Source organism: Monodon monoceros, unplaced genomic scaffold (genome assembly GCF_005190385.1).
Source record: "Monodon monoceros isolate NGI ecotype Baffin Bay Population unplaced genomic scaffold, NGI_Narwhal_1 Super_Scaffold_16, whole genome shotgun sequence".
NCBI lineage: Eukaryota > Metazoa > Chordata > Mammalia > Artiodactyla > Monodontidae > Monodon > Monodon monoceros.
In genome coordinates, this window is record NW_021703772.1 from 7441485 (window position 1) to 7456923 (window position 15439).

The 15439-nt window shown below is 39.8% G+C and overlaps 1 protein-coding gene across 2 annotated transcripts in view; it reads right to left on the reverse strand.

The window, feature by feature from the left end:
* Nucleotides 1–14116, reverse strand: part of GIGYF2 (GRB10 interacting GYF protein 2) — a 126302-nt gene extending 112186 nt beyond the window's left edge. For both annotated transcript variants that reach the window (XM_029224770.1, XM_029224768.1), the window contains exons 1-2: nucleotides 14041–14116; nucleotides 8735–8800 (exon numbers count right to left, since the gene is read on the reverse strand). The gene's annotated coding sequence lies outside the window, so the exon portion shown is untranslated. The remainder of the gene's footprint in view (nucleotides 1–8734; nucleotides 8801–14040) is intronic.
* Nucleotides 14117–15439: the final 1323 nt, after the last annotated feature.

Below are 15439 nucleotides of genomic sequence, written 5' to 3' on the forward strand. Positions count from 1 at the left end.
AAGTTTGAAATTATTTCAAAATAAATTTTTTTTAATTGTAGTATATTTATACAACAAAATACTCACCAACAAAAAAGAAAAGGACCAACTACTGATAACTGCAACAATATTACATGAATCTCAGACATCGTATCCAGCAAAAGAAGCCAGTCACCAAAGAATATATACTATATGATTCCTATAATGTTCAACAGGAAAAATTATCAATTTTGACAGATGTCAGAACACTGCTCACCATGGAAGTAGGGACTACTTACTGGGAAGAAGACAATGGAATCTTTTGGGGTGCTAGAAATGCTCACTATCTTGATTTAGGTGGTGACTACAGAACTATATGCACATGTAAAAAATTTTCCAAGGACTTACCTGGTGGTCCAGTGGTAAAGAATGTGCCTTACAATGCGGGGACGCGGGTTTGATCCCTGGTCAGGAAACTAAGATCCCACGTGCTGCAGGGCAACTAAGCCCGCATGCCACAACTACTGAGCTCGCACACTGCAAACTACAGAGCCCACGCGCCCTGGAATCCACTCACCACAACTAGAGAAGAGAAAACCCGCACGCCACAACTAGAGAGAAGCCCGCGTGTCACAACGACGATCCCGCACACCGCAACTAAGATCTGATGCAGCCAAAAATAAATTAAATAAATAAATAATAAATCTTTTAAAAAGAATTTTCCAACTATACCCTTCAGATTTGTGCACATATTTACTATATCTTATACCTCAATTTTAAAAAGGTTAAAATAAACCATAAATGATTTAGCTAGAGGGAAAAAAACCAAGTACGATTAAAAATATTTTAATAGACATTAAACAAAACTATTTAAAATGCAAATCTTCTGATAACAAATATTAAATTCACTCCCTACTTAAATTTCTGTCATTAAAAAATTTTTGTACCACTATCTTGATAAAATAATCTGTAAATCTGTCGACTCTTTTAAGACCATAAACAAGTCCACATTCAAATGAACCAAGACTCAGTCACTAGGCTAAAATATGTAGGTCTCAGATGCATTTTTTTCAAACTTCAGAAAAAGGCTAAGTGAAACAATGAGAAGAAAAGGTCCAACCATGAGAGGGGAACCACATATAGCACATCACTTATAATTGTATAAGACAGCAAGCAATCTTGCAAGAACAGCACATTCACTCAACAGACTACAGGTACAATAATGTCTGCACACAAAAGTATAATTATACATACAGTCAACCCTTGGTACCCGAGGGGGACTGGTTCCAAGACCCTCTGTGGATACCAAAATCCAGGGATGCTCAAATCCTTTACACTCAGCCTTCCACATCCAAGAATATGGAACCCGTGGATACAGAGGGCCAACTATGTCATAAATAGACAAAGAGAACATAAAAATAAAGAAATGTTCATGAGGTGGGATTAATGATTTTTTTCTATTTCCATAATTTGCAGTAATATTCTTCAATTACTTTAACGACAATGTGTATCTTAACATCCACAAGACCTCCCGTTTGAAATATTTTTACAGCCCAAACATAAATGTCAAAGAAAGTTAACTTCTTTGGAACGTTAACCCGGTTTAAAAAAACAATTTTAAGGTACAAAAATAAAAGGAAATTCTCCTCCCATCTATTATAGCAGAAAACACATTTTCCTTCTGCACCCATCTGTATGACAATACCAGATTTCTTCATTTTTAAACATGCAAACTTTTAAAAATAATTTTTAAAATACGATCTGTTAACATATCTACTAATGATAAAACTTCATGGAACAAAATCAGGCTTCCATTATTCACTTTATTACTAAACATTTATCTTAAAGAACTGACAGGACTTCCCTGGTGGTGCAGTGGTTGAGAGTCCACCTGCCGATGCAGGGGACACGGGTTCATGCCCCGGTCCGGGAAGATCCCACATGCCGCAGAGTGGCTGGGCCTGTGAGCCATGGCCGCTGGGCCTGTGCGTCTGGAGCCTGTGCTCCGCCAACAGGAGAGGTCACAACAGTGAGAGGCCCACGTACCGCAAAAAAACAAAAAACAAACAAAAAAAGCAACTGACAAAGAACTCCCCTCACTCCCCAGGAAGCCAGAATTGTCTACATCTATCTGGATCGCACATTTTTATATGAAACTTTGCAAAATACTATTTATTTCTATGTTAATTATCCTTTTCATGGAATAGCTTCAAAAAAATTATAGATGCTCTGTTGGCTTTTCTCCTCATCCTAAAAAGAATTTAAATTCCTAATTTACAGTGTTGAAATAAACACTGCAATCCAAAACAGTCTGAATCACTACCCATTGCCATGAAACTAAGGTCAACTTTATTCCTAACAGCCACAAAGCAAGATAAATGGATAAACACCATTATAATGACCATACCTTGGAATATCCTCATCAATAAACACACATAATTACTGATACATGCCGCAACGTGGATGTATCACAAATATTACACTGAGCAAAAGAAGCCAGACCCAAAAAGAATACATACTGAATAATTCCATTTATATAAAATTGTAGAAGAGGCAAAATTATTTATAGTCACAGAAAACAAATCAGTGGTGGGAGAGGGGAAATGACTGCAAAAAAGAAGGAGGAAAGTTCTGGGAGTGATGAAAATGTTACCTATCTTGACTGTGGTTTTGGTCCCATAAGTATATACACTTGTCAAAACTCATCAAGATGTACACTTAATACAAGTATACTTAAAATGAAGGCATTTTATTGTATATAAATTAAACCTCAGAAAGTTAATTTTTAAAAAGACTAAGCTTACTAAAAGTAGACTACCTCCCTCAAAAAGCAATGCATTTCAAGACTAACATTTTATATTTCTTTTATGTTAAACTGCCTTTCTTTAAATCTATTAAAATTGATGTTAAATAAAGTTTTGGATAATATTTAAAACTGAGAAACACTCTCTAGAACTGTGCCATCTTATATAGTACCCATTAACCGTATGTGGCTATATCAAGTTAAATTAATTAAAATTTAAAATCTAGTTCCTTGTGGGGGAGGGAGGAGAGTAACTTTACAGTGGACAAACCTGACAAAGTATGAAAGTCAACCAAGTATCAAAGTTAATGTTAACAGTGATAATCAGTCAATATTAACAGTTATAAATCAGTATATGCTCTTGATATGATGTGATGAAAATGGCACTTTGCCTCTGTGGTCTTCCTCCCAAAAACCCATGACCCATAACCAGGAGAAAAAAATCACACAAATTCCAACAGAGAGGCATTCTACAGAACGCTTAATCAATACTCCTCAAAACTGTCAAGATTGTTAAAAACAGGGAAGTCTGAGAAACTATCACAGCCAAGAGGAGCCTATGGATAACTGACTAAATGTAATGTGATGTCCTGGATGGGATCCTGACAGAGAAAAATAAAACTCAGGAAAACTAACGAAATCTGAATAAACTATGGACTTAGTTAATAAGCAATACTGGCTAACTAATTGTAACAAATGGACAACAGTAATGTAAGACGTTAACAATACAAAACCTGGGTGTGGTATACATGGAAGCTCTCTGTACTATCTTCTCAATTTCTCTGTGAATCTAAAACTGTTCTTAAAAATAAAACCTGTAAAAATAAGAGGACTTGAGTTGTAATAAAAAAGTAAAGGTTTTTTACATTTTAAAAAATGCGATTCCCTCAGTCACACTAACCACATGTCAAGTGCTCCACAGTCACATGTGGCTAGTGGCTGCAGTATTTGACAATGCAGATTTATAGAACATTTCCATCACAGCAGAAAATTCTGTGGGACAGCGCTGGTGCAGAAGACTATTTTTATGGGACCATTTTAGAAGAGTATTTTATAACTGATTGCAACTTATGAATAAATCTGTATCTACCCAGAATTAAAAACCCTCACTGAAATCTAAAAATCCTCAATGATATGTTTATTCCAGTTTCTATTTCAAACAACTCCTTTTTTTTTTGAAAACTCTTTTTAAAAAGTCAACGTAATATCAATATATATAAATGCAATACTGAAAAATGTTCCACTCCCCAGAGCAGCAATTCCCCGAAACACTTTCAAGATATCCAAGATGGCAAAACTGTTAATACTAAGATATTCTTTGCATTTTTCACTATGTTGGCACTGCACTAATCATGGGTAAAACTGCCGGCATCTTAGCACCATTCAAATTAATGGCACCAAACTACAGTAGTCTTCACTGCCATGTGCCATATATTCACAAGAGAGGAAAAAAAGCCGGGTTTACTTAACAATGCCCTTGATAAAGCAGTAAAAACTATTAATTTTTAGTAATCTTGGTCCCTGTGTACACAGCTTTCTAATATTCTTAATGTGATGAAATGAGAAGTACACATAAAGCACTTCAGCTGCACACCAAAGTCTCAAAGAAAAGCATTTATGTGACAGCTAACTGCTTCTGCTCATGAAACATCATATTGATTTGAAAGAGCTGACACACAAATTAAATTATCCAGACCTGGGTATATAGCAGACCTTTTTTTCAAAAATGAATGAAACAAGACTGTCACTTTAAGGAAAACAATTGATAGTACTTGTTGCCAATTATAAAACTTGAGCTTTCAAGCAAAAGTTAAAATTTTAGAAAACTTCTATTCATTACCATGAGCTTGACGAGTTTTTCTAGTACTTATACTTTCCAATAAGTAACGGCTTTTCTGATGGGTGTTGATATTAATGAATGTGTTTTTTTGATACTGCATAATATAAAATATCCATTTAATGCACAAGATAGACCAATAGATTTTAGTGTAATGGAATATAAAAGTGCACTGATATAATTCAAAGTTCACATTGCAACTAACCTTTATAAACTACTACTTGTCTAATTTTAGTGTAATATCAAAGAAAATCTGCAATTATCTGAAAAAGCTCTTAAAATATTCCTCCCTTTTCCAACTACATACACATCTCTGTGAGGATAAATCTCCTGCACAGACTTCAACTAATACAATAAACAGCAACGGGTTGAATGCAGAAGCAGCTGTGAGAATCCAGCTGCCTTCTACAAAGCAAGTCATAAAAAGCAATTTGTGAAAAGGTAAAACAGTGTCACTCTTCTCAGCAAATTTTTTTAGAAATGTTTTAGAAAATAGGTATTTTTCATTAAAAATATATTTATGTTAACATGTAAAGAAACTACTGCTATTTTTAAATAAATTAATAAACCATTTTAAATTTCTCAATATCATAAAGATAGATATAACCGAAAAATCAAAAGCTCTTTGGGGTCCTCTAACTCTTAAGAAGGTAAAGGAATCCTAAGATAAAAAGTTGCGAACATCTATCTCAGAGAAAGAGGAAAAAATGACAAATAAAAGAAATACATAAATTAACATAAAACGAACACACATACCCTGGAAAGCATATCAAGAGGCATAAAATATCCCTAACAACAAGAACACCAAGATCCAAATAGGACACTTATTCAAAGAATATCTAGGGTTTTAAAAATGTATCTTTTCCAAGGACAGAGAAACTTTCCACATTTTGAAATTTACTTTTATGATTTCTTGACTGCCTCTACCACTAGGCTGTAAGTCCCATGAAGATAGGTGTTTTGTTCACCACTATGGCTAGCCCAGCACCTGGAACGAAGCAGGTATTCAAATATTTGTTGGATTGAAAACAAAAAAAAAAAAGACAGAAGACTTAAAAACAGAACCCACCAAGGCCTCTATTCAAATTATAAAGATGACATTTTACAATCAAAATGTATCTATTTACATAGCAATAACAATCGTAACCGCTACCATTTATTTACTATGTGCCAGGCATTGTATTGGGCATTTTACTTTTAATTCCCAAATCACCATGAGATATACTTTACAGTAAGGAAAATAAGCCTCCAAGAGGTTAACTTATTTATCTAAAGTTACAGGCAGTAAATGACAGAAAATTAAACCCACATTTCTCTGCTTAATAGCCACAAGCTTTTTCTCTACATACTGACATAGTGCTCAAAACTGCATGGTTACCTTTTTTTTTTCCCCATTTCCTTGCAATTTTCAGGGGAATTCATTTTGTGAAAGTCCTTTTTCTCCTTTTTCCAATCTCCTTCTCTTTTCCACTATCCTCCAACTTCTACCGCTCTGCAACACTCAATTAAGCAATACAGTGAGCTCTCTAGTTGAGGAAGAGTGTATCTTCTCATAACACACTATCAGAAACTTCATTAACAATGACAGAAGTAATATGAAAGATTAAATAAAGAGTGTCAGATTCCAGAACATGAATTAAGGCTCTCTGACCCACTGATCTTGCAAGATGGCTTCATCCAGTTACTCAACTGGCCACGATTTGGGTAACAACATCTCAATTCCCAAGGGGCTAACCATGAAATCTGGATGTAACCATCTCTTCAAGGACCGAGTCATGATTTGCCATGGTTTGCCATGATTTGCCAAGACAGTACCTCTGCCAATTCTTTGTCAGCCTCTGCAAAGGACCAATACTGAAGAGGCCAGAGCTCCCAAGACTTCCTCCAGGTTCAGGACAACTAGAATAAAAGGAGCTTTGTTCCCAAAGAACATACTGGCCACAATATCACTACAAGAAAAAGCTATTACTGTTACTGCCATTCTCCCCACTGCTTCTGAACAATATATAAATGTTTCTCTTTTTTTCCCCCTTTTGGTGAAAGGAGAATAAAATTAGCAACCACTTAACTATTCAAGGAAAAATTACAATGCCATAAACATTACCATATCATTTGATAATCTCACCACAAGCCAATCTTTTCCAGAGAGGGATGCCCAGAGCCTGTGAAAGTTTTACACTGATTATGTGGAAATCTTTTTAAGCCACACAAAGCCCTACATATGCTTTACCTCAACATCCAGATTAAAGAATATGTACAATATGAGACAGGACTCTTCCACCTTATAAATCAATTTAGCTGCAATCTGCTAAAGAAACCTTGGCTGGAAAAAAAAAAAAATCATAGGAGGTCACATCTGTGGTCTGTCATTCCATACATCATTCTATAATAGATCACTTTGATTAATAATTCCTATGCTTTGCGTCAAAATCTGGATACACTGATATACTAACATAACAAGATGTGAGTTATAAAAAATGACTTAAGCAATTAGATGCTACCAAGTACATACAAGCTACAAACAAAAATAAAGAGAACTTCAAAATGCTCCATTAAAAAAAAAAGTTTGCAGGGCTTCCCTGGTGGCGCAGTGGTTAAGAATCCGCCTGCCAATGCAGGCGACAAGGGTTCAAGCCCTGGTCTGGGAAGTTCCCACATGCCGCGGAGCAACAAAGCCCGTGCACCACAACTACTGAGCCTGCGCTCTAGAGCCCGCGAGCCACAACTACAGAAGCCCGCGTGCCTAGAGCCCATGCTCCGCTACAAGAAAAGCCAACGCAATGAGGAGCCCATGCACCGCAACGAAGAGTAGCCCCCGCTGGCTGCCACTAGAGAAAGCACGCACCCAGCAAGGAAGATCCAACACAGCCAAAAATAAATAATTTTTTTAAAAGTTTGCCTCAATATTACCTAATAATTCTAGTATACAAAAACATGTAATACAAAAGTTTATACTGTCTCCCTGATCCTTTCCCAAAAGTGAAAGTCCCTGCTACCACTCAAATAATGTGAATATAGATTCATATATAGAAGTCCTACCCTTCAAATTCTCTATGGCTTCCTCATAATCAAGTGTTACTTAATACTGTAAAAAGTACACAGAAATTAAAATTTATAATAGCAATCAATGAAAAATAAATAAACAATGAATTTTTCCACAAACTAAGTGTCTTATTTGCTTATGTTCATTTACTAAGCCTTTACCCTAGATGGTCCTCTGAACCCCCAAATCAAGAAGGTTTGTTAAACACTGCACTAGGAAGTTCCAAGAATGCTTGGTGAGACCTACTAGGCCTCATTCACCGAAAAGATACGCATATATTTTAACTCTTCAGGACATGGAAATTGAAACTGACAAGATATACACAGGCATTTTTCTAGGAAAAGGAAAAACATCTAGAAGCTTCTGTGGGATTCTGCCTCAAAAAGGCTACATTCCACCTCCTCTGAGACCTGCCCCCACTCTTAGGAGTGGGACCTTTCAAGATCCCAACCCCATGGCCACACTAATTGGACCAATAATGGAAATTTGGACCAAGTTCAACCAATCAAATTTTCCCTCCCAGGAATATGAAGTGGGGACACTGAGCTAATAACCAGTTTGGCTAGTGGCACTAGAGCTTGAGTTTCTATGTGGCTCCAAGAATGAAGCAGCAATTTTCTTCTGTTTTTGTTAAAGCAGAAAAGACCAGAGTGTGGAAAGACAACTAAAGCAAGATATAAAGAGACAAGAGATGACACCTACTAGCCAGCAAGGAGAAAAGTGCTCTCTGGACCACCGTGTCTCCTGAATGCTTCCCATGGGGTTTCTGGTTCATGTCCTTCATGAAGCCAGCTGCTCTTGGGTGCCTTCAGGTACCTCCTTACCCTTCCCCTCAAAGCACTCCTCTTCCTGTTTCATGCCATCAAAAAATCATCATGACAATTTAAGACACAAATTCACACCAGGATCAATGCAGAAAGGGTATGATTATTCTCACGGTTCATAAGGGATCTGAGTGGTACCAGAGAAGTTGTTTCTATCTACTATCTATAACTTCAGGAGAAATAATAGGACAAAAATAACCGGAGCCTTAAAAGCAAAAATTATTTGTTTGCATAAGCCCTCAGGCTTTGTGCTTCCCTTCAAAACTCACCTGTTCAAAAGTTCTGCTGGTTCACAGCAGGAGGTTTGAGCAGACTTTATTCAGGTCCTTTTAACACTGCAAATAATAAAAGTATTAAAGTAAATAACTCAGCAATCTCTTAGGAAACGTTAGAAACGTAATTTTTATCATGAATATGTTTTACAAGAAATGGATTCCAAACCTGGTTAAAATATTAGAATCACCTGATATGCTTATAATCTAGATACCCTGCCCTAACATCTAAAGAGTCTCTCTCAGTAGCTCTGGAATGGGACTGAAAAATATATATTTTTAACCGAAGTTCTAAGTGATTCTGATGAAACTAAAAAATGAGCACCACCATAGGGTTTCAGGAAATGATTATTTAGGGTTTTCATCCAAAACTACATTACAGGGATTTGGTATTAACTTTTTTAACATATCTGATAGAAAAATGACAGCTAGCAAGATGGCAATACAGCATGTATCTTATGCAAATAATCAATGAGTCCCAAGGTGTGACCAGTGCCAAAACGTCCAAGGAGCAAAGCTCCAGATGTGCTTTCAGCTGCAAAATCACAACCTTCTTTTAATGCTCTGATGAGACAATATCTTAAAAATCCACAAGATGGTGACATTTCAAGTGACAAGGAGTGGACTGAAACAACAGCTCTAAGTGACTTCTTAGCTAAAATCAAATGATGCTTTGAAGGCTGCTACTAAAAAGTCAAAAAACAGTAACTAAAAATTAAAGTTGACAATTTTACTAACAGCAAGAAAGCAACTTGAAAAAGCCACTTCCACCTCTGATTTAATTTTTCAAAAAAGTAGCCATGTTACAATGTCCAAAAGGTCATCCAACTTTATCCACTGCACTCTACTTTTTTTTTTTTGGCTGTGTTGGGTCTTCGTTGTTGCTCGTGGGCTTTCTCTAGTTGCAGCGAGCACAGGCTCTAGGCTCGTGGGCTCTAGAGCGCAGGCTCAGTAGTTGTGGCACGTGGGCTTAGTTGCTCTGCAGCAGATGGGATCTTCCCGGACCAGGGCTTGAACCCATGTCCCCAAGCACTGGCAGGCGGATTCCTAACCACTGTGCCACCAGGGAAGTCCTGCACTCTACTTTTTATAAGAGCAAGCAGAAGCAAAAGAGGGGAGAACTAGGTAATAAAAACTCTTCTCTGGGCCTAACTCAAGAGAATAAGCTCTAGGGTATCTCCTATTATTATAACTATAAATAAAGTTCAATTTCAATGAAACTCTGTAGTTACCAAGAAAATATAAAATTGTGTTCCTTAATTACTTGAGGTAAGGAAGTGTATCATACTTTGAAACTACTTTTATAAAATTAATTTTGGCCACTTAAGAGAATATTCTTGGGGCTTCCCTGGTGGTGCAGCGGTTGCGAATCCGCCTGCCAATGCAGGGGACACGGGTTGGATCCCTGGTCCGGGAAGATCCCACATGCCGCGGAGCAACTAAGCCCGTGCACCACAACTACTAAGCCTGCACTCTAGAGACCGTGAGCCACAACTACCGAGCCTGCGTGCCACAAACACTGAAGCCCACGTGCCTAGAGCCCACGCGCCTAGAGCCCGTGCTCCGCAACAAGAGAAGCCAAAGCCACCACAATGAGAAGCCTGCGCGCAGCAACGAAGACCCAACTCAGCCAAAAATAAATAAATAAAATAAATAAATTTATTTTAAAAAAAGAGAATATCCTTTTGTTTTTCAAACCTCTCCCCTCTTCTCCCCAACCTCAAATAAAATTATGGGCAATCCAACAAAGGTATCATTCTGTATTCCTATATAATTAATCTAATATATTTCTCAGTTATCTGAGAGCATAAAAAATGATAAAATGCTATCCTGGTCAAGAAATATTAGGAGTCTAACTATAAGTACTTGTCTGTGGAATAAAAATCTACTTATATTTTTAAAGACATGCAATTCTTCAGGGCATTAAAAATGAATGGAAATATTAGGACTTAATCACCATAAAATCCTAGTGGGGGTTAAGGATGAAAAAAAAAACTTGGGTTCAGAGTTTTACAACAATCACCAAATAATGTTAAGTCTATTAGAACTGCTGAAGAAAACAGACATTGAACTTGCCTCTAATATACCTGGATTAACACCAACATAGGCTGTAGATTCAACCTAATGAGAGTGGTCCCACTAAAATCTATAAGAAATAGAATAATACAGTACTGAAAATTTAGTCGTCAGGGGCTAACAGAGAATGGCAAATGAAGTCAGTCTTAAAAAATGGCACAAATCAAAGATCCTTTAGAAGGGCAAGGATAAACAGGACAGTAATAATCTGGTCACCCAAAATGGTTCTCCCAGATAGCAATCACTATCAATAGTGTCATCTTCCAGTGTGAAGGTCAACAAAAATAAAGACATATAGAATACTAAAACGCAGAGTCATGAGAACAAATGAGCTGATATGACATCAAAGACATTATAATTTGGAACTGTGATTTCAAAAACTCACCAAAGGAACAAGAGAGAGAAATGCAATTCATTAAAACACTATCTCCTCACTAGCATCACTATGCCTCCTCTTGGCCAAGGAGCTCCACTCACACCCTGAAGTCGCAATTCCTAACTTCTCATGATTTTCAGGCAAGCCAAGACAAATTCTTTTTCATATATGCAACTCACCAACAAAAGCATTTCAAAGCCAAAATATTAAATTCCTCAGATGAATTAAAATGAAAGAGGACATTTATGAAAGCTCAGTAATAAGAATATGGAGATAAGCTGAAAGAAAATCATAAAAAATTTTTTTCCAAGAAAAAGTCTACTAGTATAAAATTAATCGAAGAACTAGTCTGAAAGGTCAAAGCTGAGGAATAAAAAACTCAGCACAGAAAGTTCTACACGTGTAAAATGCTATAAAAGATATACAAACAAGTTAGTTGAACAGTCCCTGAGGAACTTAAAACTAGGCTGGACAACACAGAAATCATTAAGAGGAATTCTTTACCATTAAAAACAACGAGAGTTAATACACTTCTTCCAGGTTATATTCCTTAATGACCTGTGTCTAAATTTCAAAGGAAATTCATTTCCCTACATTTTCAAATATTCTGAAGTAATTCAAAGATCCTCTTCCTAGAAAGCAATTTCTTTTGAAAAATCCTTTTATCATCAATCTCATTTAAAAACTTTTACTTTTGAGAAAGCTATTTCATGACAATTTCCTGAAATACTTTATATGAGCATCCTGAATTTTCCAAATTGGGGGAGGGGAAGGCTGTCATGTTGGAGGAAAGAGGTGTGGAAAAAGACTCCAGGGCAACTGAATAACCCCACTCATCTTAGAACCAGTGAGTTGGGTACACACTTCCTACTAGGTTCCCTAGTGATCATGCCTCTCTGGCTAGGCTTAGCCTCCATACTCTTCCCAGCCACACATGATCTGCTCCCACTTCAGTTTCTGCCTCAGGGTCTTTGCCCTCGCTTCCCTAGCCTGGAGCATTCCTCCTCCAGAGATCCACAGGAATAGATCCTTTACCTGTGTCAGGTCTTCCCTCAAATATTAGCTTCTCCCCGTGGCGTTCCCAGGGCACTCCACCTAAAATTAACCCCTCCCCCAGCTCCCTATTACCCTGTCTCATTTTTTTCCCACATCACTTATCACTACACTATATATCTTACCTAAGTATGTATTTATCTGTCTAGGAATGAGCTTCATGGAAACAGGAATTTTTGGTCTGTTTTGCTCCCAGCACCCACCAGTGTAGTAGGATCTCGATATTCTTCAAACAAATGCACAAATGAAAGAATAAATGAATGCAAGCATATAGTCCCTTCTCCCTCTTCAGTCTCAAAATCCAAAAATGCTTTGTCCGGTATAGAAAAGGTTCAAAGTCCTTTCTTTTCTAGTGAATCACCACCATCACCATTGTATTCCCCAGAAGTAAATGTCAAAAAGACTGTGTGACATTTTTCCAGATACATACCACTTTTACTTTTTTTTTCTAGTGTCTTCTACTGAGGTAACATTTGATGTAACAGGAAAGTACATATTCCAATCTGAGCACTCTGAAAGCTGCTACACTAGTTAAAACACATAAAAACACCAACAAATAAGACAACGCTTTATGTTCTAACCAAAACAGACAAACTCTGAAAGGCCAGAGCTGCAAATATTAGAAAGATGAAAGTTAATGTTCAGAAAGGATGACAATTTTTTTTTAATCTAGAAAATCACTAGATTCTAAAAAGGAAATAATATGTAAGGAAAGATTATCTTCCATGCATACAAACTGGGAATCAAAACTGCCTATAATCCAAGGTATTTAACATTGACTAAGTACAATCCAAGGTATACAACACTGGATAAGAATCTGCTCACAGGTTCTGGCCCCTTCCTCAATTTCTTGCAAGTTAAACTGAAATACTCACCTTTCTTACAGAGAAATTAGGTGTGCTTAAGTGCTCTTTCAGGGAAAGAAAAAATTTAAACAAAAACAACAGTGCTAGATAAATGCAACAGTGCTAGATAAATGCGTGACTGCTTCCCAAACACAGTCACACAACCTGCTTTCTTGACACCCCCCTTCTCTGGTCGCTTGGTTTATGTTTCAGCCACAAAACTGAAATATTCTGAGTGCTTCGTGGGGAACTACTGTCACTTAAGGCTAATGCCCATTTCAACCTTATGTCAATGTTCGGGTCTCAAAGCTGCCACGGGTTCTACCTTCCCAACCTCTGTCCCAGGTTCCGATCATGGATCCACCTGGCTTCAGGCCTGGTCCAGACCCAGTCCTCTCGCCACGGAAGGAATCTCCCCAGTGCAGATGCTCGGCGAGGAAGGCAAGGGCGCATCTCCCAGAGGCCAGGTGTGGGGAGGAGCGCGGGCAGGAACAGCTGTCTGGCCGCAGCAGCTGTTACCCCGGGCACCCCGAGGCTGGGCGGGTGGCTGGCCCCGAGGACCAGGTAGCAGAAGGCGAGCCCTCTGGCCCTAAGCAAGCCGGCCTGACACTGGCCATCCCACCACCCTCTTCCCTTCCTCGGCTCCCACCGCGATGCCAACGGGCCCCGGAAGAAGAGGCTCTCCAGTTCGGCAGCCGAGACGCGCCCGGGCCCGGCTTGCCCCCGGCCGGGGAGTCACTCCGACCCCACACCTGAACTGTCCCTTCGCCTGACGCCCGAGCCGGCCGCGGCGACTGCCGGGCGGCCTGGGGGTGTCCATGCGGCTGGGCCGGGTCAGGCCAGAGCGGCGGGGACGCGAGCGCGGGCGGCAGGCCCGGGAGACCCAGGCGGAACGGCGGAGCCGGGGCGCGGAGCGGAGCCGGGCTGGGGAGCGAGACCGAGTCACTGGTTACCTGCGGTCCGGAACAGGGAGTCTCTCAGAACCCAAGTCAGTCCTCAGCCTCAACAACACAAGATGGCCGACACGTCCCCACGCACGTCACGTGACAGCGTGCTCATTCCGCCACGCCCCCTGCTCTGCCCTCGCCCCGCCTCCCCTCCCTCCCAGCTTCTCCAGCCTCCCACGACATCCTTCCTTTCCGCAGCCTCCCTCCCTTCTTTCCCGGGCACGCCCCTGCCCGAGCCCCGGATGTCAGGCTGGAGGAGGGCGGGGCCGCGGCAGGGCGCAAGCGCCTACGGGTCCTTTGGCCGGCGCTCCCTGCCTGCCCTTGAGTTGAGTAGAGTTGGTGTCCAGAGCTGGAGCTGGGCCAAGCGCCGTGTGACTCACCGTCCTCTGCGCCCAATACAGAGCCCATTGGCAGTTCAAAAAGCTCTGCATCATTTAGGAGCTGATTTTCCACACCAGAACTTTTACACAGGTTTTCATCCAGCATTTTCCTGCCCGTTTGCCATCCTAGAGAAAATAGGGAAGTGACAAAAGCTGAGGTTCAAAGCAGTTTGTCTGCTTGTTAACGGTTCCGGAAGAACTGAGAATTCATTCTAGATTCTTGGAATGTGACAGCAGGGGAGGACTTTAGAGCTCCAGCTCCGTCCTAGTGCATCCGGGACTATAATTCTTTGACCTAAAAATCTCCCAATTGGGGGTTGCCAAATGAAATACAGGCCACCAGCGATATCAGGGACATAACTTACACTAAAAGATTATTCATCGTTTTCCTGAAATTCAAATTTAACTGAGCGCCCTGTATTTTTTTTCTATATAAATTTATTTATTTATTTAACTTTATTTTTGGCTGCGTTTGGTCTTTGTTGCTGCGCGCGGGCTTTCTCTGGTTGTGGCGAGCAGGGGCTACTCTTCGTTGCGGTGCGTGGGCTTCTCACTGTGGTGGCTTCTCTTGTGGAGCACAGGCTCTAGGCGCCTGGGCTTCAGTAGTTGTGGCACGTGTGCTCAGTAGTTGTGGCGCACGGGCTTAGCTGCTCCGCGGCATGTGGGATCTGCCTGGACCAGGCCTCGAACCTGTGTCCCCTACATTGGCAGGCGGATTCTTAACCACTGCGCCACCAGGGAAGTCCGGGTACCCTGTATTTTTATTTGGTACATCTGGCAGCTCTACTCTTCTCAGGTCATCCCGTTCTTTCCTTGTGCCTCCAACCTCTCTCTTATTTATGGGATCCTTCCCATTATCTTTTAAAAATACTCAAATGTCTTTCATCTTAAAAGTTAATGTTAAAAACTCCAATTCCCCCTCCAACAACCTCCCTACCTCTCTGTTCCCTTTCAAAGCCAAACAGCACAAAAGAGGTGTGTATAAGCACTTTCCTGATTCCCACACCGGGCAAGCAATCATCGAC